The 27,874-nt window shown below is 39.3% G+C and overlaps 1 non-coding gene across 1 annotated transcript; it reads left to right on the forward strand.

The window, feature by feature from the left end:
* Window positions 1-21,718: 21,718 nt before the first annotated feature.
* LOC117201663 (U6 spliceosomal RNA) lies at window positions 21,719-21,821 on the forward strand. Its single transcript, XR_004483729.1, has one exon. It is a non-coding gene; the product is annotated as a U6 spliceosomal RNA (small nuclear RNA).
* The last annotated feature ends 6,053 nt before the right edge of the window (window positions 21,822-27,874 follow it).

Raw genomic sequence — 27,874 nt, forward strand, 5'->3', positions numbered from 1 at the left:
GGAGGGTACTCACCCTAAAGAATCCAGGTTTCCCCAGGGTAGAAGACACCCAAATCCTGCCTGCAAGGTTCAGAGATGGCCACCCCACCCATGGTACATAGACCAAAGCATCAGCTCAAGAACTGGCCTCCTGTTCTGACAACTGATAAAGATCCAATATCACCAGACTACATTGGAATGTCATCATCATTCACTTACCAGTTTTCCCTTCACTGATGTTCCTGGACATCATCTGTGCCCCTCTCACCACAGCACAGCAGTAGAATAAGATTAGGACTTTGGGTCATCACCCCACAAAGCTACTACTTCCCAAATCACTTGCTTGTTGAGCCTCTCTGAGTCTCATGGTTACAGCATCCAGGTACCATTTAGTTTGCAAGACCTCAGCCTTGCTGTTCAATGTGTGGCCTTGGAAATACTAATGATTATCAGCAGACCCTCAGCTGAACCCCTCAAACTGGCCCAGACCTGGAGCATAAGTGGCTGATTCTTGGGTACAGCATGCAGCCAGCACAGGGACCCAAGCAAGCAGGACCGAGGGCCCTGCCCTCCTCACTACCCATCCCCAAATACCACACATTTTCCCTTTGCAGGTAGTCCACAAAAAACTAAACAACTTTCAATCCATCATGATGTGGTAAATGACCTGCTATATTACGCAGTCTCTGGAGGGACTCATCTTCAAAGAGCCAAATCCTGCCACCAAATAGTAATTAAAAAGGAATCAGGGCTTCCCTGGTGGCGCAGTGGTTGAGAGTACGCCTGCTGATGCAGGGGACACGGGTTCGTGCTCTGGTCCGGGAGGATCCCACATGCCGTGGAGCGGCTGGGCCCGTGAGCCATGGCCGCTGGGCCTGCGTGTCCGGAGCCTGTGCTCCGCAACAGGAGAGGCCACAACAGTGAGAGGCCCGCGTACCGCAAAAAAAAAAAAAAAAAGGAATCACAAGCATCAATGATGCCTCTTAAAGAATGTGAAAGAAGATCTAATTCATAAGCTGACATAACTCTTTTGAAAGCCCTTTGTCTACTTCCAATTCTCTCACATCCCACAGCCACTCCAAGGCCTTTACATGCAATCTCCAGCACTCTCTCCAGATCCTCCAGCCGAGCTGCTTCTCCAACCCTCTCAGGATAGCTTATTATATTGGTCAGTTTAGCCTCTCTGTTACACCCAACCCTTTTTTTCTCTCCTTTCAGACCAAGTATCCCTCTACTTTTCTCTTGATTCATTATCACAGTATCACAATAGCTTTAGGAATCTGCTAGAAAAACCTCTTCTGTAGTGGACAGAAAAGGAGGTGTGAGTAGGTACAATTGAAGAAGTTACACAGATATGGGCCCAGAGAGTGAAACACTGATGTAAGAGAAAGGCCAATTCTTACCCCATTAATAAAAGTAAAAATGAATAAATTAAGATGAAATAAAAACTGAGGGGCTTCCCTGGTGGCACAGTGGTTGAGAATCTGCCTGCCAGTGTAGCGGACACAGGTTCAAGCCCTGGTCTGGGAAGATCCCACATGCCGCGGAGCAACTAGGTCCGTGAGCCACAACTACTGAGCCTGCGCATCTGGAGCTTGTGCTCCACAACAAGAGAAGCTGCGACAGTGAGAGGCCCACACACTGTGATGAAGAGTGACCCCCGCTCACCACAACTACAGAAAGCCCATGCACAGAAACGAAGACCCAACACAGCCATAAATTAATTAATTAATTAATATTTTAAAAAACTGAAAAGAATACAAACCACGATGTACATCCATCTATAGCTATGTTGTACATAGCACTTTCACTACTGCTATTCTACTTGGTTCTTACAGCTTATTTGTGAAATTTCCCTGGAAAAGTTTCTTCATCTACACTTAAAAAGAAGATACTAAGGTTAGGAGTTAACAACTTATGCAAACTTATATAATAAGGGGCTAAAGGAGATCTCTAACCTGGTTTTCAGACTTCAAGTCATAAAATCATAAAAGTTCATATTGGAAAGAGATATTACAGATTATGTCTAATTTCTTTATTTTACTTGAAAAGGTTGCTCAGCTACTTAGAGGAAAAACAGGAATTATATTCATAACTTAAGATTTCTGGTCTTGAGCTTCTGCCACTCAACCAAGTTGCTGCACCTCTCAGGAAAGAGTCTCAGATAACACTTTGTCTTTTTGAGATCCCCGAACATTAGAGCAAACATAGGCACCAAGAAAATATGTTTTGGGGCCTGAACCAAGATGGCAGAGTAGAAGGACATGCTCTCACTCCCTCTTGTGAGAACACCAGAATCACAACTATCTGCTAGACAATCATTGACAGGAAGACACTGGAACTCACCAAAAAGGATACCCCACATCCAAAGACAAAGGAGATGCCACAATGAGACTGTAGGAGGAGCACAATCACAGTAAAATCAAATCCCATAACTGCTAGGTGGGTGACTCAGAGACTGAAGAACACTTATACTACAGAAGTCCACACACTGCAGTGAATATTCTTAGCCCCATGTCAGGCTTCCCAACCTGGGGTCTGGCAATAGGAGGAGGAATTCCTAGAGAATCAGACTGTGAAGGCTAGTGAGATTTGATTGCAGGACTTCTACAGGACTGGGGGAAACAGAGACTCCACTCTTAGAGGGCAAACGCAAAGAAGTGTGTGCCTTGGGAGCCAGGGGAAGGAGCAGTGACCCCATGGGAGACTGAACCAGACCTACATGCTAGTGTTGGAGGGTCTCCTGCAGAGGCATGGGGGTGGCTGTGGCTAACCGTGGGGACAAGGAAACTGGCAGCAGAATTTCTGGGAAGTACTCCTTGGTGAGAGCCCTCCCAGAGTCTGCCATTAGCACCACCAAAGAGCGCAGGTAGGCTCCAGTGTTGGGTTGCCTCAGGCCAAACAACCAACAGGAAGGGAGCCCAGCCCCATCCATCAGAAGTAGAGTGGATTAAAGTTTTACTGAGCTCTGCCCCCAGAGAAACAGTCAGCTCTACCCACCACCAACCCCTCCCATCAGGAAACTTGCACAAGCCTCTTAGATAAGCCCATCCACCAGACGGCAGACAGCAGAAGGAAGAAGAACTACAATCCTGCAGTCTGTGTAGCAAAAACCACATTCACAGAGTTAGATAAGATGAAAAGGCAAAAGGCTATGTACCAGATGAAGGAACAAGATAAAACCACACAAAAAAAAACTAAATGAAGTGGAGATAGGCAACACTACAGAAAAAGAATTCAGAATAATGAGAGTGAAGATGATCCAGGACCTCGGAAAAAGGATGGAGGCAAAGATCGACTAAATGCAAGAAATGTTTAACAAAGACCTAGAAGAATTAAAGAACAAACAAACAGAGATGAACAATACAATAACTGAAATGTAAACTACACTAGAAGGAATCAATAGCAGAATAACTGATGCAGAAGAATGGAAAGGTGACCTGGAAGGCAGAATGGTGAAATTCACTTCTACAGAACAGAAAAAAGAGAAAAGAATGAAAAGAAATGAAGACAGCCAAACAAACCTCTGGGACAACATTAAACGCAACAACATTCGCATTATAGGGGTCCCAGAAGGAGAAAAGAGAAAGGACAGAGAAAATTTTTGAAGAGATTATAGTCAAAAAATTCCCTAACATGGGAAAGGAAATAGCCACCCAAGTCCAGGAAGTGCAGAGAGTCCCATACAGGATAAACCTAAGGAGAAACACCCTGAGACACATAGTAATGAAATTGGCAAAAATTAAAGGCAAAGAAAAATTATTGAAAGCAACAAGGGAAAAATGACAAATAACATACAGGGAAACTCCCATAAGGTTAACAGCTGATTTCTCAGTAGAAATTCTACAAGCCAGAAGAGAGTGGCATGATATATTTAAAGTGATGAAAGGGAAGAACCTACAACCAAGATTACTCTACCTGGCAAGGATCTCATTCAAATTCAATGGAGAAATCAAAAGCTTTAAAGACAAGCAAAAGGTAACAGAATTCAGCACCACCAAATCAGCTCTACAACAAATGCTAAAGGAACTTCTCTAAGTGGGAAACATAAGAGAAGAAAAGGACCGACAAAAACAAACCCAAAACAATTAAGAAAATGGTCATAGGAACATACATATTGATAATTACCTTAAACATGAATGGATTAAATGCTCCAACCAAAACTCACAGGCTTGCTGAATGGATACAAAAACAAAACCCATATATATGCTGTCTACAAGAGACCTACTTCCGACCTAGGGACATGTACAGACTGAAAGTGAGGTGATGGAAAAAGATATTTCATGCAAATGGAAATCAAAAGAAAGCTGGAGTAGCAATACTCATATCAGTTAAAATAGACTTTGAAACAAAGAATGTTACAAGAGACAAGGAACAATACTACGTAATGATCAAGGGATCAATCCAAGATGAAGATATAACAATTATAAATATATATGCACCCAACATAGGAGTACCTCAATGCATAAGGCAACAGCTAACTGCTGTAAAAGAAGAAATCGACAATAACACAAATATAGTGGGGGATTTTAACACCTCACTTACACCAATGGACAGATCATACAAAATGAAAATAAATAAGGAAAGAGAAGCTTTAAAGGACACAATAGACCAGATATATTTCATTGATAATTATAGGATATTCCATCCAAAAACTGCACATTACACTTTCTTCTCCAGTGAGCATGGAATATTCTACAGGATAGATCACATCTTGGGTCACAAATCAATCCTTAGTAAATTTAAGAAAATTGAAATTATATCAAGAATCTTTTCTCACAACAATGCTATGAGAATAGAATGAATTACAGGGAAAAAAGGTAAAAAACACAAACACATGGAGGCTAAACCATACGTTACTAAATAACCAAGAGACCACTAAAGAACTCAAGGTGGAAATTAAAAAATACCTAGAGACAAATGACAATGAAAGCATGACACTCCAAAACCTATGGGATGCAGCAAAAGCAGTTCTAAGAGGGAAGTTTATAGCTATACAGGCCTACCTCAAGAAACAAGAAAAATCTCAAATAAACAATCTAACCTTACACCTAAAGGAACTAGAGAAAGAAGAAAAACAAATGCAAAGTTAGCAGAAGGAAAGAAATCATAAAGGTCAGAGCAGAAATAAATGAAATACAAAGAAAACAATTGGAAAGATCAATAAAATTAAAAGCTGGTTCTCTGAGAAGTTAAACAAAATTGATAAAACATTAGATAGACTCATCAAGAAAAAGAGGGAGAGGACTCAAATCAATAAGATTAGAAATGAAAAAGGAGAAGTTACAATGGACACTGCAGAAATACAAAGCATCCTAAGAGATTACTACAAGCAACTCAATGCCAAAAAAATGGACAACCAGGAAAAAAATGGACAAATTCTTAGAAAGGTATTACCTTCCAAGACTAAACCAGGAAGAAATAGAAAATATGAACAGACCAATCACAAGTAATGATCTTGAAACTGTGATTAAAAATCTTCCATCAAACAAAAGTCCAGGACCAGATGGCTTCACAGGTGAATTCTATCAAACATTTAGAGGAGAGCTAACACCCATCCTTCTCAAACTCTCCCAAAAATTTACAGAGGAAGGAACACTCCCAAACTCATTCTATGAGGCCACCATCCCCTTGATACCAAAACCAGACAAAGATGCTACAAAAAAAGAAAATTATAGACCAATATCACTTATGAATATAGATGCAAAAATCCTCAACAAAATACAAGCAAACAGAATCCAACAACACATTAAAAGGATCATAGACCATGATCAAGTGGGATTTATCCCAGGGATGCAAGGATTCTTCAATACATGCAAATCAATCAGTGTGATACACTACATTAACAAATTGAAGAATAAAAACCATATGATCATCTCAATAGATGCAGAAAAAGCTTTTGACAAAATTCACCACCTATTTATGATAAAAACTCTCCAGAAAATTGGCATAGAGGGAACCTACCTCAACATAATAAAGGTCATATACAACAAACCCAAAGCAAACATCATTCTCAATGATGAAAAACTGAAAATATTTCCTCTAAGATCAGGAACAATACAAGGTTTCTCACACTCACCACTATTATTCCACATTGGTTGGAAGTCCTAGCCATGGCAATCAGTGAAGAAAAAGAAATAAAAGGAATACAAATTGGGAAAGAAGAAATAAAACTGTCACTGTTTGCAGATGACATGATACTACACATAGAGAATCCTAAAGATGCCACCAGAAAACTACTAGAGCTAATCAATAAATTTGGTAAAGTTGCAGGATACAAAATTAATGCACAGGGCCTCCCTGGTGGTGCAGTGGTTGAAAGTCTGCCTGCCAATACAGGGGACACGTGTTAGTGCCCTGGTCCAGGAGGATCCCACATGCCACGGAGTGGCTGGGCCTGTGAGCCATGGCCGCTGGGCCTGCGCGTCCGGAGCCTGTGCTCCACAACGGGAAAGGCTGCAACAATGAGAGGCCCGTGTACCGCAAAAAAAAAAAAAAAAAAAAAAAAATTAATGCACAGAAATCTCTTACATTCCTATACACTAATGATGAAAAATCTGGAAGAGAATTTAAGGAAACACTCCCATTTACCATTGCAACAAAAAGAATAAAATGCCTAGGAATAAACCTACCTAAGGAGACAAAAGACCTGTATGCAGAAAACTATAAGACACCGATGAAAGAAATTAAAGATAATACCAACAGATGGAGAGATATACCATGTTCTTGGACTGGAAGAAGGAAGATTGTGTAAATGACTATACTACCCAAAGCAATCTACAGATTCAATGCAATCCCTATCAAATTACCAATGGAATTTTTTACAAAACTAAAACAAAATATCTTAAAATGTGTGTGGAGACACAAAAGACCACGAATAGCCAAAGCAGTCTTGAGGGAAAAAAACGGAGCTGGAGGAATCAGACTCCCTGACTTCAGACTATACTACAAAGCTACAGTAATCAAGACAATATTGTACTGGCACAAAAACAGAAACATAGATCAATGGAACAAGATAGAAAGCCCAGAGATAAACACACACACATATGGTCAACTAATCTATGACAAAGGAGGCAAGAATATACAATGGAGAAAAGACAGTCTCTTCAATAAGTGGTGCTGGGGAAACTGGACAGTTACATGTAAAAGAATGAAATTAGAACACTCCCTAACATCATACACAAAAATAAGCTCAAAATGGATTATGTAAGACCGGACACTATAAAACTCTTAGAGGAAAACTTAGGAAGAGCACTCTGACATAAATCACAGCAAGATCTTTTTTGAACCACCTCCTAGTGTAATGGAAATAAAAACAAAAATAAACAAATGGGAACTAATGAAACTTACAAGCTTTTGCACAGCAAAGATAACCATAAACAAGACAAAATGACAGCCCTCAGAATGGGAGAAAATATTTGCAAATGAATCAACAGACAAAGGATTAATCTCCAAAATATATAAACAGCTCATGCAGCTCAATATTTAAAAAACAAACAACCCAATCCAAAAATGGGCAGAAGACCTAAATAGACATTTCTCCAAAGAAGACATACAGATGGCCAAGAAGCACATGAAAAGCTGCTCAACGTCACTAATTATTAGAGAAATGCAAATCAAAACTACAATGAGGTATCACCTCACACCAGTTAGAATGGGCATCATCAGAAAATCTACAAACAACAAATGCTGGAGAGAGTGTGGAGAAAAGGGAACCCTCTTGCACTGTTGGTGGGAATGTAAATTGATACAGCCACTATGGAGAACAGTATGGAGGTTCCTTAAAAATCAAAAATAGAATTGCCATATTATCCAGAAATCTCTGTACTGAGCATATACCCACAGAAAACCATAATTCAAAAAGACACATGCACCCCAATGTTCATTGAAGCACTATTTACAATAACCAGGTCATGGAAGCAATGTAAATGCCCATCGACAGATGAATGGATAAAGAAAATGTGGTACACATATACAATGGAATATTTCTCAGCCATAAAAAGGAACGAAATTGGGTCATTTGTTGAGACCTGTATGGATTTAGAGGCTGTCATACAGAGTGAAGTATGTCAGAAAGAGAAAAACAAATATCGTGTATTAACGCATATATGTGGAACCTAGAAAACTAGTACAGATGAACCGGTTTGTAGGGCAGAAGTTGAAACACAGCTGTAGAGAACAAACGTATGGACACCGAAGGGGGAAAGACACGGGGCTGGGGTTGGGGGGCGGATGTGGTTATGTGATGAATTGGGCGATTGGCATTGACATGTATACAGTGATATGTATAAAATTGATTACAGATAAGAACCTGCTGTATATAAAAACAAAATTTTTCCAATGTATTTATGAATGTGGAATGGAAAAATTTGTTTTTTTCAGTCCCTATTGTAGTGTATGGTAAAGCATTAATTTTGTTTTAGTTGGGCTCTGTCTTCAAGGTCCCTTGTAAAATATTTTCTGTTAATTTCTTTACTTGAGTCCTTATGCCTCAGTTTTTGTTGAATAATAAATTATCTGTCATTCTAAACAATTGAAAAGAAATTTTTTTATGTTTATGTTATTTCAAAAATGTGTCCATAAATCTATATAAGTCAATTAACAAAATCATAACACTAAGCATTGCTTAAATAATACTAATTCTGGCTGCATTTTCCTGAAATATTCTGACAGATTGAAAGTCACTCACCAGCCACAGCTGTTTAGAAATCATGGATTTGGCATCCCCAAGATTTGTTAACTATCAGACTTGTCCCTAGACCTCTACCCTCACGACTGTGGTCTTAGATCTGTGTAATAGAATACAGGTTTGACTGCTCCAACAAAGGCCAAAACATGGGGGTTTAAAGAAAACAGAAGCTATTTCTCTTTCCCTAAAATGCCTAACATAAGCATGCCAGGACTAATATGGCAGATATACAGATTTGGTTCCTTCTATCTCTTTGCTTGGTCAATTTAACCTATGGCTTCCATTTGTGGGCTAAGAAGCCTAATTAAGCTCCCAGCAACAGCTGCACATTCTAGCCCATGAAAAGAGAAGCATAGAAAATAGAGGGGGTAGGGTGGGTATAAGCAACAATTCTCCCTAGAGTCACAAACTCAGAGGTGTACACACCACTTCTACTCATTTCTTAGTTACCACATAATCCCGTGGGCCACACCTAGAGGGATGAGATAGGGAGGGTGGGAGGGAGGCTCAAGAGGGAGGGGATATGGGGATATATGCATACATATAGCTGATTCATTTTGTTGTACAGCAGAAACTAACAGAACTTTATGAAGCATTTATACTCCAATAAAGATGTGAGAATAAAAAAAATAAAAATAAAAGAGCATGGAATATGTAGCTGTTAGCTGCTTTGCTAAAACATTGACATTTATTGCCAAAGAGAGACCAGGAAAATGGGACCAGATTTAAGTAAGAAACCTCCAGATCAGTAACTCATTTAAGAAGAGTCAGTGCACTCAGGTAATCTTGGAGAATTAAAAAAATAAATGAAGAAATCTTGAGATTCAGGAAAATGACCAGAAAATAAAAGAGAGATTTTAGGCAGGGGTAAAACACAAACAAATTCACAGCCCAAGAAGGACAATCCTCTGCCTTACACACCTTTAGACCTACTGCCAAAGCTTTGCTTTCTTTTGTCCACTTTAAAGGCAGGACCACTTCACGGTCCTTCCAGATGCTCCTGCCATCTTCAGGATTCCTCAGGGAAGAAGAAGGCAACCTGGCTCTGTGGGGAACAATACCCAGACCCCACATTTTACTCTACTTGGAAGAGGCTTGTCTTTCTAAAACTGACAGAAGGAGCTATAACATGGACCGTTTCCTCCATGCTGTCATATTCCTATTTCCTGCCTCACAACACACACACACACACACACACACACACACACACACACACACACATTCAGGCACAGGCTCATATACACATGCATACACAACTAGGTCACCAGGGGTTAATTGAGAATGATTTCCTCTTCATCAGTTCTTACCAACTCTCCATAACCCTTCCCATCTGCTGGTGATGAGTCTCCATCTATCTTCTGCTAAGCTAAACCCTCCAGGATGAATTTCCTTCCTGGAACATAGGTAAAGGTTATCTATTAACCACAAATCTAGACCCCAGTGTGTGTAACTGCAAAGCCCTTGGATCATCTTGTACTTGTAACACACAGGCTTCTGGGCTCTGTGATAAGACAAATAGGCTACATACAACTCCTCTTCTCTTCAGTGGAGACAACAAAACCTAACCATGTAGAAAACTCCTGCATTTGCAACAGTTAATCATCTATCATCTTGAATTTTGGTTTCTGCACCAAATGACTGGCACAGAAAATGTGTGATGGAGGATTTGAGAGGAGGGCAAGTTCAGGTGGACAACTGGCTTCTCTGAGACTTGAAGGGTGTGTTGGATTTAGTATTAAAAGTGGTGGGCTCCTTGCTTAATTAAACAGAAAACAGGAGCTGGAGCAGAAGGTGGTGCTCCAGGAAAGCAGAAACCAATTTTGATGGCCTTTGGACTCAGACTAGAATTTATATCACCAGTTTTCCTGGGTCTCCAGCTTGCAGATGGCATATTGTAGGACTTCTCAGCCTTCATAATCACAACTCTGATTTTGTTCAAAAGAGTAAAACACCAGGTTAAAAGAAATATAAAAACAAACAGAAAAGACATGGAGTTAGCATCTCCCCACAACTAGGGCACCTGCCAGCTGCTGGTGGGGGACTCTGAGGCCCAAGGAGAAGGGAGGAACCCCAAAGTGAACTGATATGACATAGGGGGACTGAAGGGGGAGGAGAAGTGGAGGCCAGACAGGTTTGGTGCCCCTGAGGCCAGGGAGATCAGGATAAGCAGGCGGGAGGTACTCTCCAGGAGGAGTGAGAGAGGAGCAGAGGGCAATTGCCTATCCCACTCAGGCACAGGGAGCCTGCTGAACTCCCAAACTGATCTGCTGCCCTCCAAACCCCCTTCCAGGTCACGTGGGTCCTTGGGGGCATAGGATGGAGGTGAGGGAGATCAGAAGAGGCAGGCAGGAGGGGCCCTCCCAGACCAGAGAAGAAGGAGAGGAGAGGAGGGTGTTTATTCTGTCCACTTGAGCCCAGGAAGCCTGCTGGGCTCCCAGGTGAGGTCCTCTGCCATCTGAGACCATAAGTGGGGGGAATGCCTGGACCCCTTCTGTTCCTTGAGCCTAATGCCCAACCCCCATAGCCCCCAGGGCTTTGTCCAGCCCTGTCAGTCCTGAGCACTGGCTGCACCCACTGCCTGAAACTCGCCCTTGCTTAGGCTCCACCCTCCAGAGCCAAGGCCTTTAACCCTTCTTTTTTTCTTTTCCCTCCTCCTCTTTTTTACCATTGTGGTACTGATGTACCTTCCGATTGTTGATTCATCTATTTTGTTATTTTTATATTCTTCCTAAAATATCTGTTAGTTTCCTAGTCTAATTTTATTTTTTACTTTGTTATTGTTGGTTTTATTTTTGGTCACCACAGGCAGCTTGCGGGATCTTGGTTCACAATCCCAGGGTCAGGCTGAAGCTCCTGTGGTGGCAGCTCTGAGTCCAAACCACTGGACTAACAGAGAACTTCAAACCCCAGGGAATATTCATCAGAATGAGGTCTCACAGACTTCCTCATCTCAGTACAAAGACCCAGCTCTACCCAATAGCCAATAAACCCCAGTGTTGGAAGACTCTACCCAAAGAACCAGTAAGACAGAAACACAATCCCACTCATTAAAAAAATAAATAACTAAATGAGATGGCAAAAAAATATGTCACAAATGAAGAAGCAAGGTAAAAATCTACAAGACTAAATAAATAAAGAGGAAATAAGCAATCTACCTGAAAAAGAATTCAGAGTAATGATAGTAAAGATGATCCAGAATCTCAGAAATAGAATGGAGGCATGGATTGAGAAAATACAAGAAATGTTTAAGAAAGATCTAGAAGAACTAAAGAAAAAACAAACAGAGATGAACAACACAATAACTGAAATGAAAAATACACTAGAAGGAATCAATAACAGAATAACTGAGGCAGAAGATCGAATAAGTGAGCTGGAAGACAAGATGGTGGAAATAAATGCCAAGGAGCAGAATAAAGAAAAAAGAATGAAAAGAATTGAAGACAATCTCAGAGACCTCTGGGACAACACTAAATGCAACAACATTCGAATTATAGGGGTCCCAGAAAAAGAGAAAAAGAAAGGGTCTGAGAAAATACTTGAAGAGATTATAGTTGAAAACTTCCCTAACCTGGGAAATAAAATAGTCACCCAAGTCTAGGAAGCACACAGAGTCCCATACAGGATAAACCCTAGGAAAAACACACCAAGACACAGATTAATCAAACTAACAAAAATTAAATTCAAAGAAAAAATATTAAAAGCAGCAAAGGAAAAACAAATTATAACATACAAAGGAATCCCCATATGGTTATCAGCTGATTTTTCAGAAGAAACTGCAGGCCAGAAGGGAGTGGGAGGATATACTTAAAGTGATGAAAGAGAAAAACCTACAACCAAGATTACTCTACCCAGCAAGGATCTCAGTCAGATTCAATGGAGAAGTCAAAAGCTTTTCAGATGAGCAAAAGCTAAGAGAATTCAGCACCCCCAAATCAGCTTTACAACAAACGCTAAAGAAACTTCTCTAAGTGGGAAACACAAGAGAAGAAAAAGACACACAAAAACAAACCCAAAACAGTTAAGAAAATGGTCATAAGAACATACATATTAATAATAACCTTGAATGTAAATGGATTAAATGCCCCAACCAAAAGACACAGACTGGCTGAATGGATACAAAAACAAGACCCATATATATGCTGCCTACAAGAGACCCACTTCAGACCTAGGGACACATACACACTGAAAGAGAGGGGATGGAGAAAGATATTCCATGCAAATGGAAATTAAAAGAAAGCTGGAGTAGCAATACTCATATCAGATAAAATTGACTTTAAAATAAAGACTGTTATAAGAGATAAGGAGGGACACTACATAATGATCAATGGATCATTCCAAGAAGAAGAATAACAATTATAAATGTTTATGCACCCAACATAGGAGCACCTCAATACATAAGGCAAATGTTAACAACCATGAACGGAGAAATCAACAATAACACAATAATAGTAGGGGACTTTAACACCCCCACTTACACCAATGGACAGATCATCCAAACAGAAAATAAATAAGGAATCACAAGCTTTCAATGACACAGTAGACCAGACAGATCTAATTGATATTTATAGAATTTTCCACCCAAAAGTGGAAGAACACACTTTCTTCTCAAGTGCACATGGAACATTCTCCAGGATAGATCACATCTTGGGTCACAAATCAAACCTCAGAAAAGTTAAGAGATTTGAAATCATATGAAGCAGCTTTTCTGACCACAACCCTGTGAGACTGCAAATCAGTTACAGGATAAAAACTGTAAAAAAAAAATACAAGTACAGGGAGGCGAAACAGTGTGCTACTAAATAACCAATAGATCACTGAAGAAATCAAAGAAGAAATTAAAAAAAGTAAATAGAAACAAATGACAATGAAAACACAATGACCCAAAACCTATGGGATGCAGCAAAAGCAGTTCTAAGAGGGAAGTTTATAGCAATACATTCTCACCTCAAGAAATAAGAAAAATCTCAAATAAACAGTCTAACCCTACACTTAAAACAACTAGAGAAAAAAGAACAAAGAAAACCCAAAGTGAGTAGAAGGAAAGAAATCATAAAGATCAGAGCAGAAATAAATGAAATAGAAATGAAGAAAACAATAGCAAAGACAATAAAACTAAAAGGTGGTTCTTTGAAGAGATTAAAAATTGATAAACCCTGAACCAGACTCATCAAGAAAAAGAGGGAGAGGATGCAAATCAATAAAATTAGAAATGAAAAAAGAGAAATCACAACTGACATAGCAGAAATACAAAGGATCATAAGAGACTACTACAAACAACTATATGCTAATAAAATGGACAACCACGAAAAAATGGACAAATTCTTAGAAAGGTATAAACCTCCAAGACTGAACCAGGAAGAATTAGAAATTATAAACAGACCTATCACAAGTAATGAAATTAAAACTGTAATTTAAAATCTTCCAAAAAAGGAAGTCCAGGACCAGATGGCTTCACAAGAGAATTCTATCAAACATTTAGAGAAGAGCTAACACCTATCATCCTCAAAGTCTTCCAAAAAATTGCAGAGGGAGAAACACTCCCAAATTCATTCTACAAAGCCACCATCACCTTGATACCAAAACCAGAAAATGATATCACAAAGAGAAAATTATAGACCAATATCATTGAGGAATGTAGATGCAAAATTCCTGAACAAAGTACTAACAAACAGAATCCAAGAGCACATTAAAAGGATCACACACCATGATCAAGTGGGATTTATCCCAGGGATGCAAGGATTCTTCAATACACACAAATAAATCTGTGTGATACACCACATTAACAAATTAAGGAATAAAAACTGTATGATCATCTCCATAGATGCAGAAAAAGCTTTTGACAAAATTCAACACCCATTTATGATAAAAAACTCTCCAGAAAATGGTCACAGAGGGAACCTACCTCAACATAATAAAGGCCATATATGACAAACCAACAGCAAGCATCATACTCAATGGTGAAAAACTGAAAGCATTTCCACTGAGATCAGGAACAAGACAAGGATGTCCACTCTCGCCACTCTTATTCAACATAGTTTTGGAAGTCCTAGCCACAGCAATCAGAAAAGAAAAAGAAATAAAAGGAATACAAATTGGAAAAGAAGAAGTAAAACAGTCTCTGTGTGCCAATGACATGATACTATAAATAGAAAATCCTAAAGCTACCACCAGAAAACTACTAGAACTAATCATTGACTCTGGTAAGGTTGCAGGATACAAAATTAGTGGACAGAAATCTCTGGCACTCCTATACACCAACAATGAAAAATCAGAAAAAAATTAGAAAGAGAAATTAAGGAAACACTCCCATTTACCACTGCAACAAAAAGAATAAAATACCTAGGAATAAACCTGCCAAAGAAGGTGAAAGACTCATTCTCAGAAAACTGTAAAACACTGATGAAAGAAATCAAAGTTGACATAAACAGATGGAGAAATATACCATATTCTTGGGTTGGAAGAATCAATATTATGAAAATGACTACACTACCCAAAGCAATCTACAGATTCAATGCAATCCCTATCAAACTACCATTGGCATTCTTCACAGAATTAGAGCAAAAAATTTTATGATTCGTATGGAAACACAAAAGACCCCAAATAGCCAAAATAATCTTGAGAAAGAAAAACAGAGCTGGAGGAATCAGGCTCCCTGACTTCAAACTATACCACAAAGCTACACTAATCAAGACATTATGGTACTGACACAAAAACAGAAATATAGATGGTACAAGATAGAATGTCCAGAGATAAACCCATGAACATATAGGCACCTAATTTGCAACAAAGGAGGCAAGAACATAGAATGGAGAAAAGACAGCCTCTTCAATAAGTGGTTCTGGGAAAACTGGACAGCAATATGTAAAAGAATGAAATTAGAATATTCCCTAACACCATACACAAAAATAAACTCCAAATAGATTAAAGACCTTAATGTGAGATCAGACACTATAAAATTCTTAGAGGAAACATAGGAAAAACACTCTTTGACATAAACCAGGGCAAGATCTTTTTTGACCCTCCTCCTAGAGTAACAGAAATAAAAACAAAAATAAACAAATGGGACTTAATTAAACTTAAAAGCTTTTGCACAGCAAAGGAAACCATAAATAAGACAAAAAAAAAAACCCCTCAGAATGGGAGAAAATATTTGCAAATGAAACAACAGACAAAGGATTAATCTCCAAAATATAAAACAGCTCATGGAGCTCAGTATCAAAAAAACAAACAATCCAGTTAAAAAACGGGTGGAAGACCTAAATAGACATTTCACCAAGGAAGAGATACAGAGGGCCAAGAGGCACAAGAAACGATGCTCAACATCACTAATTATTAGAGAAATGCAAATCAAAACTACAGTGAGGTATCACCTCACACCATTCAGAAGGGCCATTATCAAAAAACTAGAAACAATAAATGCTGGAAAGGGTGTGGTGAAAAGGGAGCCCTCCTGCACTGTTGGTGGGAATGTAAATTGATACAGACACTATGGAGAACAGTATGGAAGTTCCTTTAAAAACTAAAAATGGAACTAACATACGACCCAGCAATCCCACTACTGGGCATATACCCTGAGAAAACCATAATTCACAAAGAGACATGTGCCACAATGTTCACTGCAGCACTGTTTACAGTAGCCAGGACAATGGAACCACCCTGAATGTCCATCAACAGATGAATGAATAAAGAAGATGTGGCACATATATACAATGGAATATTACTCAGCCATAAAAAGAAATGAAATTGAGTTATTTGTAGTGAGGTGGATGGACCTAGAGTCTGTCATACAGAGTGATGTAAGTCAGAAAGAGAAAAACTAATACCATATGCTGAGGCATATATATGGAGTCTAAAAAAAAAATGGTACTGATGAACCTAGTTGCAGGGAAGGAATAAAGAGGTAGACATAGAAAATGGACTTGAGGACATGGAGTGGGAGGGCAAAGCTGGGGCAAAGTGAGAGTAGCATCAACATATATACACTACCGAATGTAAAATAGGTGGCTGGTGGGAAGCAGCAGCATAGAAAAGGGAGATTGGCTAAGTGCTTTGCACCAACCTAGATGGAGGGGATAGGGAGGATGGGAGGGAGGCTCAAGAGGGAGGGGATATGGGGACAAATGTATGCATATGGTTGACTCGCTTTGTTGTGCAACAGAAACTAATACAGTATTGTGAAGCAATTATACTCCAATAAAGATCTATTTTAGAAAATAGATAACTAATAAGGACCTACTGTAGAGCACAGGGAACTCTACTCAATTCTCTGTAATGGCCTATATGGGAAAATAACCTGAAAAAGAGTGGATATATGTAAATGTATAACTGATTCACTTTGCTGTACAGCAGAAGCTAACACAACATTGTAAAGCAACTATACTCCAATAAAAAAATTTTTTAAGTTAAAAAAAAAAAAGGTAGGAGGCAGAGACCTTTGTAAGAACCCAGACAAGAGATGATGAGGAGTTAAACAAGTGAGATGATGGTAGGAAGGCAAACAATGGAGAATGGCCAATAAAGTTTGGTGCAAATCCCTAGGGGTCAAGGATGCTGTGTTCATTGAGTCATTGTATTGTGTGAAGTTACCAGGAGTTGAAGGTGAGCTATAGTGTCTATCTCCAGGGCTGAGGATGAGCAAAATGTGTGGATACATACCTTCCCAGCATACAGGAGTTAACATCGAGTGCATTTGATGCTCACAGAGCAAATGTGGTTATATCTAAAAGCCTAAAAGTAAGGGAAAAAATTTAAAAAAACAAAGTGAGGTCTATAACAAAATACCGTTACATTAACCAAAAACATGTACACAATATTAAAAGGATATATATCCAGTACAACAGAGTTAGACAACTAGGCAAGTGAGGGGGGTGGAAGTGAGGATCAGGGACTGAATAAGGGGAAATAAATGCAAGAGGGGCCTTGTGCTGAATGATGTAGACAGTGCTGAGAGCTGAAATGTAGGACTAACTCAACTCTGCATGAGCCCAAAAGAGAGATAAGTAATTACACACATACATGTACATGCAAACAATACAAGAGGCACGCAGTGGTTCGTTGGGCGTTCTGAAGGATTACATGCAAGTGAAGGTGCCACTCACACCTGAATGGCACGTCCCTCTCGCCTCCAAGCTTGGAACAGCATCTCCTCACCTCCTCCTCGCTTCAATACTCCACACACTTGTCTTGTCCAGTGGCCACATTCTACGAAAATAACCTTTGGAAATAGACTTCCCAGGGTATGAGTCTTAGAACATTTTTAAACCTCAGTTTTCTCCTTCATAAAAATATGAATAATAATATCTACTTCATATGGTGATCACAGGGCTTCCATGAGCTAACGAAAGTGAAAAGAGCCTAATACAGGTTTTGGCTCAGTAAATAAATTGTTCCTATCTGATTGTTCTGGACATGGGACTCCAAGTTTTGGCCAGTGGCCTCAGGTTGGCCAGTAATAGAAGTGAGACTAGAACTTTGTAAATGACAGCTACAGCTTCAGCTCAGTGCTGGAAGCCTCTGTCTTTCTGGAGAAGGATGAACAGGAACAGCACTCTGGGCTAAGAGCACACCCTACTCCCCTTTTTGGTCCGTGGGAAAGCCACATCCAGGCCTGGCTCTGTGCCCACAGTCTAACAGAAAGCCAGTCAGAGAGTCTGGGCTCCCTTACACCCAACTTAACTGCACATTTTCATCTTTTTTATGTGTTCGGGATGTTACACTAATTATGATGGATGTTCTATTGGTGCTCACACTGAGGGGCGGATGATGAAGCCATAATGTAAGGTAATATGTCTATTAAAGATTTAAAATAACCTGCTTGCTAGATGATTCCTCATTCCACTGGCAGATTCGAGCTCCTTGATAAGAAGTTGGTGCTGAATTAGAGAGGGCAATAGGGAGGGAGGGAGGGAAGGGACCCAAAAGATATTCTCCAACTTCTGGAGTGCTGTGAAACTGATATATCTTTTCTTCATTTAATTAAGGAGCATCTATTGTGTGAGGCTTCAGCACAGGCTCTGTATACACATGGATCAGCAATGACTTTGGAAGCTCTCGATTCAGGAGCAAAGTTAACTCGACTTAGTGAACAAAGTCATGGTACTAATGGAGTCAGGAATTAATTGTCTTTCTCTCTGATGCCCAAACCAATGTTAGAGCCCCAGGTTATGAGTATATCATTAGAAGTGGCTCCTGGAGCTGTTTGGTCCCCAAATTTCAGAGGTAGATAAAACTTAAGACTAATAGGACCAGGTGAACTCTCAGCCATGTCTATCCCTATAGACAGAACTTTGGTATCTTCTGCATCTGCCTTCCTGCCTGGTGGTCTCTGTTTTACTAAAGAGCAAAAGGTGCATGTGCACCCCAGTCAGAACCTTTGGGTCATGTGGCTGTGGCAGCCTAAAGGTTCACTTGGGAAAGACATCATGTCAACAGGTGACCTGGCAGGACAGCCAGGTCTTATAGAAGATCAGTAGATTAGATCCACCACTAATTTCAGTTCTTCCTCCTGGGCTCCAAAATCCCCAACCATCCTTAAGTCTCCTACCTACCATGGTTCATCACCCAGTATTCCCTTCATTGCTAACCAGCCTCTGCCCTTCACCACCTCCTCTTACCCATTTCTACCTCTGCTCCTTCCCTCACTCAGACACCTGCTCGAGGGCCTGCCTCTCTCCCCTATGTCTCTAATCCTGTTTGAACTTCTAGATAGACATGATGAATGGAGGAAGATAAACAATACCCTACCCTATAACCTACTGACACTAACATCAGCAACAAAATTATCACCATCAGCAACCTGAAATAAATAGGATATGACCTCATGTCATACACTTTTAAAAGTAGTTTCCAAGGAAATCAATAAAGGAAATAATTCATTGTGCTCATACTATATACCTCATCCTCCTCCATACATACCCTCAATAAAGTGATATGAGGCAAATATAGTAAGTTTGTAAAATCCCAAGAATGCAACCCCATTTGGGAAGAAGCGGAATTAAAGAGTGAGTGGGTGAGTATGCAGCCCAGGGCAAAAGTAAAGAGAGGCCCTCAGAAGAGAATCTTCACTGCAATAAAATAATCACACCTAACATATGTTGGGTATCTGTAGCACGATGATAAGCCATTATATGCAACATTCTATTTAAGACTCATAAAAACCCCATGATGTTATTAGCTACATGGTTTACATAAGGAAATCAGGGCAAGTTGATCCTAACCATTATGCCATCTCAACAAAGGCAGAAAAAATACTTGGATGGGACTGCCCTGGTGGTCCAATGATTAAGAATCCACCTTCCAATGCAGAGGACGCGGGTTTGATCCCTGGTCAGGGAACTAAGATCCCACATGCCATGGAGCAACTTAGCCTACATGCGGCAATTACTGAGCCTGTATGCCACAACTACTGAGCCCACATGCTCTGGAGCCCACACACCACAACTAGAGAGAAGCCCACACACGACAATGAAAAGCCCGTGTGCTGCAATGAAAGATCCCACATGCCTCAACCAAGACCCTAAACAGCCAAAAATAAATAAATAAATAATGTTTAAAAGAAAAGAAAAGTACTTGGATTCACCATTTTTCAGAATTCCAGTCTAGATCAGGAGAATGATTGAAAACACAGGGTATTTCCCCACAAGAGTAGGATATGCCCTTGATCATATGTGGTGTTCTCTAACATAGAGTATCCTTTTTAATCTCAGAAGAAAGACTTGGGGCTTCCATGGTGGCGCAGTGTTGAGAATCTGCCTGCCAATACAGGCGACATGGGTTCGAGCCCTGGTCTGGGAAGATCCCACATGCCACAGAGCAACTAGGCCTGTGAGCCACAACTACTGAGCCTGCGCATCTGGAGCCCGTGCTCCGCAACAAGAGAGGCTGCGACAGTGAGAGGCCACGATAGTGAGAGGCCCGCGCACTGCAATGAAGAGTGGCCCCCGCTTGCTGCAACTAGAAGAAGCCCTCGCACAGAAACAAAGACCCGACACAGCCAAAAAATTAATTAATTAATTAATTAAAAAAAAAAAAGACAGACTTGACCTCTAGTTTTCCAGCAAAACTTCACCCACTCTGGCTGAACTTTTTGACAGACTGAGCCACCAGGGTACTAAAAAGCAGTAAGAACATGATATCTCTCAAATTTGGCTCAGAGTGGAAGCCAAAAATGTCTCAATAAGATGGGAAAAACGTTAAGAGGAATTTACCTAGACCTCCCCATCGCAGTCAAAGTTGCTCACACTTAGCGTGAGCAAGGGAACAAAGTGGGCATGTCATGGTGACTGTGGAAACCTATCACTCAAAGACCAATAAAGGAAGTGTGGCTACAGAGTACAGAAAAATAATTCAGGTGACAGAAAACATAACCCAAGAACAGAAGAAGATTCCCTGCCAGGGCTTCAGGCTATGGAATGACTTGATAATAACATGAATTCTATTTTTTACAAAGGTATTAAAGACAAAATGTCAAAAGAACAGAATGAGATTAAAAGAGGGATTGCAGAACTATGGCAACAGAGCACCCAAACAGTATCATTACAGAACTAATCATTAGAACAGCCCAAACAGAATAGACATGGCTGAAAATTTAAAGTCTTGAAATGAAAGTCCTTCCAGAGAGAATGCAAAGGGAAGGAAAGGGAAAGATAAAATGAGTACAGATAAAGTAATAGATATCAAGGGCAGGCAGAAATGATACAGCATATGGATGAAAAGTATTCCTGAAATAAAGAACCCAAAAATTGCAGACAAAAATTATTCCAAGATATTTTTAAAGCTAAATTTCCTTAAATGAAGGAAGAAAATCCAGGCTGCCTTCTGACAGCTGCCTCCAGAGCAATATGCAGTGCCAGAAAATAAAGGGATAATTCCATTTTCAACAGTGAAACCACCAACCACACCAAAAAAAGGAAAAAACATGGCACAAAATAGACCACAAAAGGACACTTATTTACAGTATGAGAGGTGAAACAAGAAGAAAGCGAGTTGCCTTGCTCAACCTCAGCTGGGAACATGCACAGCAAGTGACTCAAATTTTTCACGGCTCAGTGCTTGCTTCAGCAGCAAATATACTAAAATTGGAATGATACAGAGAAGATTAGCATGGCCCCTGCACAATGATGATATGCAAATTCTTGAACCATTCCATATTTTTGATTGGAAGAATCAACATTGTGAAAATGACTATACTACCCAAAGCAATCTACAGATTCAATGCAATCCCTATCAAACTACCATGACATTTTTCACACAACAAGAACAAAAATTTTACAACTTTTATGGAAACACAAAATACCCCAAATAGCCAAAATAATCTTGAGAAAGAAAAACAGAACTGGAGGAATCAGGCTCCCTGACTTCAGACTATACTACAAAGCTACAGTAATCAAGACAGTATGGTACTGGCACAAAAACAGAAATATAGATGAATGGAACAGGATAGAAAGCCCAGAGATAAACCCACACACATATGGCCATCTTATTTTTGATAAAGGAGGCAAGAATATACAATGGAGAAAAGACAGCCTCTTCAATAAGTGGTGCTGGGAAAACTGGACAGCTACATGTAAAAGGATGAAATTAGAACACTCCCTAACACCATACACAAAAATAAACTCAAAATGGATTAAAGACCTAAATGTAAAGCCAGACATTATAAAACCCTTAGAGGAAAATATAGGTAGAACAATCTATGAGATAAATCACAGCAAGATTCTTTTTGACCCACCTCCTAGAGAAATGGAAATAAAAACAAAAATAAACAAATGGGACCTAATGAAACTTAAAAGCTTTTGCACAGCAAAGGAAACCATAAACAAGATGAAAAGACAACCCTCAGAATGGGAGAAAATATTTTCAAATGAAGCAACTGACAAAGGACTGATCTCCAAAATTTACAAGCAGCTCATGCAGCTCAATATCAAAAAAGCAAACAACCCAATCCAAAACTGGGTAAAAGATAGTAAAGGTGATCCAAAATCTTGGAAGTACAATAGAGAAAATGCAAGAAACATTTAACAAGGGCCTAGAAGAACTAAAGAGGGAACAAGCAACGATGAACAACACAGTAAATGAAATTAACAATACTCTAGAAGGGATCAATAGCAGAATAACTGAGGCAGAAGAACGGATAAGTGACCTGGAAGATAAAATAGTGGAAATAACTACTGCAGAGCAGAATAAAGAAAAAGAATGAAAAGAATTGAGGACAGTCTCAGAGACCTCTGGGACAACATTAAATGCACCAACATTCGAATTATAGGGGTCCCAGTAGAAGAAGAGAAAAAGAAAGGGACTGAGAAAATATTTGAAGAGATTATAGTTGAAAACTTCCCTAATATGGGAAAGGAAATAGTTAATCAAGTCCAGAAGCACAGAGAGTCCCATACAGGATAAATCCAAGGAGAAACACACCAAGACACATATTAATCAAACTATCAAAAATTAAATATAAAGAAAACATATTAAAAGCAGCAAGGGAAAAACAACAAATAACACACAAAGGAATCCCCATAAGGTTAACAGGTGATCTTTCCGCAGAAACTCTGCAAGCCAGAAGGGAGTGGCAGGACATATTTAAAGTGATGAAGGAGAAAAACCAAAAATGGGTAAAAGAACTAAGTAGACATTTCTCCAAAGAAGATATACAGATTGCCAACAAACACATGAAAGGATGCTCAGCATCACTGATCATTAGAGAAATGCAAATCAAAGCTACATTTAGGAATCACCTCACACCAGTCAGAATGGTCATCATCAAAAACTCTACAAACAGTAAATGCTGGAGAGGGTGTAGAGAAAAAGAACCCTCTTACACTGTTGGTGGGAATGTAAATTGATACAGCCACTATGGAGAACAGTACAGAGGATCCTTAAAAATCTAAAAATAGAACTACCATATGACCCAGCAATCACAGTACTGGGAGTATATCCTGAGAAAACCACAATTCAAAAAGAGTCATGTACCATAATGTTCAGTGCAGCTCTATTTATAATAGCCAGGACATGGAAGCAACCTACGTGTCCATCAACAGATGAATGGATAAGGAAGATGTGGCACATATATACAATGGAATATTGCTCAGCCATAAAAAGAAATGAAATTGAGTTATTTGTAGTGAGGTGGATGGACCTAGAGTCTGTCATACAGAGTGAAGTAATTCAGAAAGAGAAAAAAATATACCATATGCTAACACATATATATGGAATCTAAAAAAAAAAAAAAAATTATCCGTTCTGTAGAACCTAGGGTGCAGGACAGGAATAACGACACAGACCAGAGGACACAGGGTGGGGGAAGTTTAAGCTGGGGTGACGTGAGAGAGTGGCATGGACTTGTATATACTACCAAATGTAAAATAGATAGTAGGAAGCAGCTGCATAGCACAGGGAGATCAGCTCAGCACTTTGTGACCACCTAGAGGGGTGGGATAGGGAGGGTGGGAGGGAGATGCAAGAGGGAAGGGATATGGGGATATATGTATATGTATAGCTGATTCACTTTGTTATAAAGCAGAAACTAACACATCATTGTAAAGCAATTATACTCCAATAAAGATGTTAAAAAATATTTTTTTTCCACTGCTCAGTGCATTGTCTGCGAATGACTGCAAGTGTGCAATGAACATGGATTTGGGGGTTATAAATACATTTTATCAAGTAGGTAAATTTGAAAATTCAGAACATGGATTTAGCAACATTGAAGTCACTGTGACCTTAAATAAACAAGAGTCATTTTGTTGGAGTAGTTGAGGGCAAAATCTTGCTAGGCATGGGATTAAGGAAAACAGAAGTGCAAGAATTGAAGATAGTGGGTAGAAACAAATATTTCTAGGAGTTTTGATATAAGGGGGGAGCAGAGAGGCAGGGAGATCAAAAGATTTTTTTAAGTTTGAAGAAATAGGTACCTTATGGTATGATGATGGTAATAACCCATTAGAGAGGGGAGTATGGATGACACAAGAGACAAAGGAGAGAATTACCAACACAATATATTTCAGTAGATGACTGGGATGAAGTTTGTTGCACAAGTGCCCTTAGAGAGAAACACGAACAGTTCTTTTTCATTAAACACTTGGGAAGGCAAGGTTTGTGGGTGTAGATGCTGATAGGTGTGTCGATGTGATGGGAGCACATGGACATTCCCTTCTGATTGCTTCAGTTTTATCAGTGAAGTGGAAGCAGTGTTGTAAAATGTTATGTAAAATATAATATGAATGTCAGGGAGCCTTGTGGTTCAATTTAAGGTTTGTGGCCATAAATTGACAGTAAGACTATCAGCATGTATGTTGTTTCTCACTTTAGGGTTGGCTGCATGGATTTAGGAGCAGAAGTAACGATGAGTTTGTTTAGGGTCTTGATTCTCCTAAAAGGGCATTAATATGAGGGGGAAGACAGTTGCAAATGTATGTGAGGATGGTTATAAGAATTATAATAATGTATTTTTTTCCATAATAACTTTTATTATGTGTTCTATAGAAGTAGTAAGGTACATTGTTTACTTACACAATTACATGCAGTCAGCACTGGGTAACTCAGAGACACAAATGTCAACAAGTTTAGTTCAGAACTCATCTGCATGATACATAAAGTTTGCACTGCTGCTGTGACTCTGCAGACAAACGTTTCAAAGCTGGCCTCCCCACCAGCAGCATCAGAACCATAAGAGAAACTTAAACAACAGATTTTTGTACCTGTACCCCCAAAAATTATGATTCAGAAATTTTGAGGTACAGCCTATGAATCTCTTATTTTTGTACTGAATACTAGACACTAGACCACTCAGGGCTGTGGGCCGGGACATCCTGCCATCCCTCCAGCCCTGCGCTTCCTAGTATATAATAATGTGTTTTAACTTAAGTATATCGGGTAGCATCAAGAGTTTGTTGAAGTCAGAGGGAATGAGCTGGAAAAATAAAAGGTGAGGTCAGAAAGTGGGCTATATTAGAAAGAATAGGGCAGGGTATGGCCATGGGTTGAAGTGTGAAGTAGAATAGAGGATACAATCATTGGAGGAAAGGAATTCAAAGAACTAGAAGGTCAAGAATTAAAGGATTATCTATGTTTCCATATATATGTCCCACATATACATGGAAATCACCAGGCATCAGACAGAACTAGAACTGGAGAGAAGGACGTTGAGCCAGGAGCTAAACTCACTGAAAACTAAAGGGCAGAACCCTGGGATCAGAAGGTAGTGAGAATCGTGGGTGGCGTAGTCTGAAGACTATGAGTCAATGCTGCGTGTTTAAAAGGAAGACGGGGGACAACAGACTGGAAGAAACAATTAAGGAGGAGGAGGAGACTCCAACTCACCTCCAAGCTCAACAGTGCAAGCGATGAGGGTGAACCAAGAGCCACCACTCCGGAGAGTTCCAGAAAAGCACTGTCCTCTGGAGGGGGCCATGTTTTAGTCCAGAAGAGAAAGCAAAGGGAGGATACAGATAAGAGGTTTAATATACAGAGTGTTTTGCTGCTGAAGGACCAGGCGTTCATGCTGACCCAGTGCTCAGGAGTAGGGGGCGGGGTGGGAGATGGGGACCAAGAAAGTTGAAGCACAGGCCATGAGAAGTGAACTGAGGCTTCTCACAGTGACATCAGATGCAGAATGACCTTCACAGGTTGTCAGAGCTGAGACAGTCCTTTCACACCCATCAGGGCTCACATACTAAAAGATTCTTTTCCATGTTTTACATTTTCTATTTGTGCCTTACATTTTCATAAATGTTAGAGCCAGAAGATTTATTCACTTGAGAGAGGTGAGATTCTTAGGAGAACGTCAAACTGTTTTTTTTAATTCTTATAGGCTAAAAATCACTTGATGATCTATTATTAAAAATTTATTTTTGTAGTGATCAGTCAACTGACACTGTTTACTGGCAGTTTGATTAGGCTCTTCTGCACTTTTGCTGAAAGCAAAGAATTGGAAACTACCTGGCCTGAAAAGGAATAGTTGTGTGTGTGTGTGTGTGTGTGTGTGTGTGTGTGTGTGTGTGTGTGTGTATGTGAATTTTTATTCATTTACTTTTTATTTCTTAATTTATTAGAATCATTCACTTTCTCAGTTTCTGGGAAGAATACCAAAAAGACTGCCAAAATTTATTAAATGACCAGTAATTGTACCCATTATTTTTTTCCCACTAACAGACATATTGTTTAGCATGATATACTCAGATAGAATTGGAAAAATTAAAAATGTTGTTAATTTCAATACATCTCTGACAATACAATATTTTTCTATAAACTGCTTTTATCTCATCACATCTTTAAGTTTAGATTTTGCTTACTCAGTTTAGGGGGAAATGTCTGCCTCATAACCTAATTGGAAATGTCAGTCATCACTGTCAAACCATCAGCACAATCAGACTCACTTTCTGTCATAAAATGTCTGACTTCATTTTTCAATTCAAACAAATAGATTAATATACATTTCAGGAATATTATTAAAAATCATTGAGTAATACATAGTGGAATTTGAGGTTTTTTTAAAAGATAGATTACTAAAAGCAGTCAAATCAAGATTAAACTGATATAAAGCTAATATAGTCTATTTTTATAATTTATGAAAACAATAATAAAGTTACATGCTATTTCTCACTACTTAGTTTGAAATAATGCCGTGTAATTTGTAGCCAAAAACATGTGTTATTTATGAAGCAAGAAGAATAAAACTCCTCATAGTCCTTTGGTAAATGTGTGTGTTTGCATGCATTGAATCTGTCTTTCAGCTTTTGAAAATCATTAAATAAGAATTATGTATATAACTTTAGAAATAATGCCATTAATATCGTGAGATGTGATCAAGACTTTTCCCATATATTTCATGAAAGAGAAACATATACACTGGTAACAACAAAATGGTGTGGCAGCTAGAATATCATTTTATTTTATTAATCAGAGATAGAAAATAGTAAGCATTTCCATAAGAAAAAAATAAATTGAGAAATGACTAAATGGAATAAATATTTCATGATACAATTTGATAAAATAGATTTTAACTAACTTACTGACTGACATACACTGAATTTAAGAGAAAGCAGGTAAAGCTTTTCCACAGGTTCTATCATTTGGTAGCCCTGGAAAACATTCCCATTACATTTAATAAAATCCGTGTCACTAACCTCTACTGTTTCAGCTATTCCAAGGTGCTTTTCTTTCCAGATAATGACACTTCCCAAGGATGAGTACTGAGAATAGCTGAACGTAATT

The sequence above is a fragment of the Orcinus orca genome, chromosome 6 (genome assembly GCF_937001465.1).
Source record: "Orcinus orca chromosome 6, mOrcOrc1.1, whole genome shotgun sequence".
Taxonomy (NCBI): Eukaryota; Metazoa; Chordata; class Mammalia; order Artiodactyla; family Delphinidae; genus Orcinus; species Orcinus orca.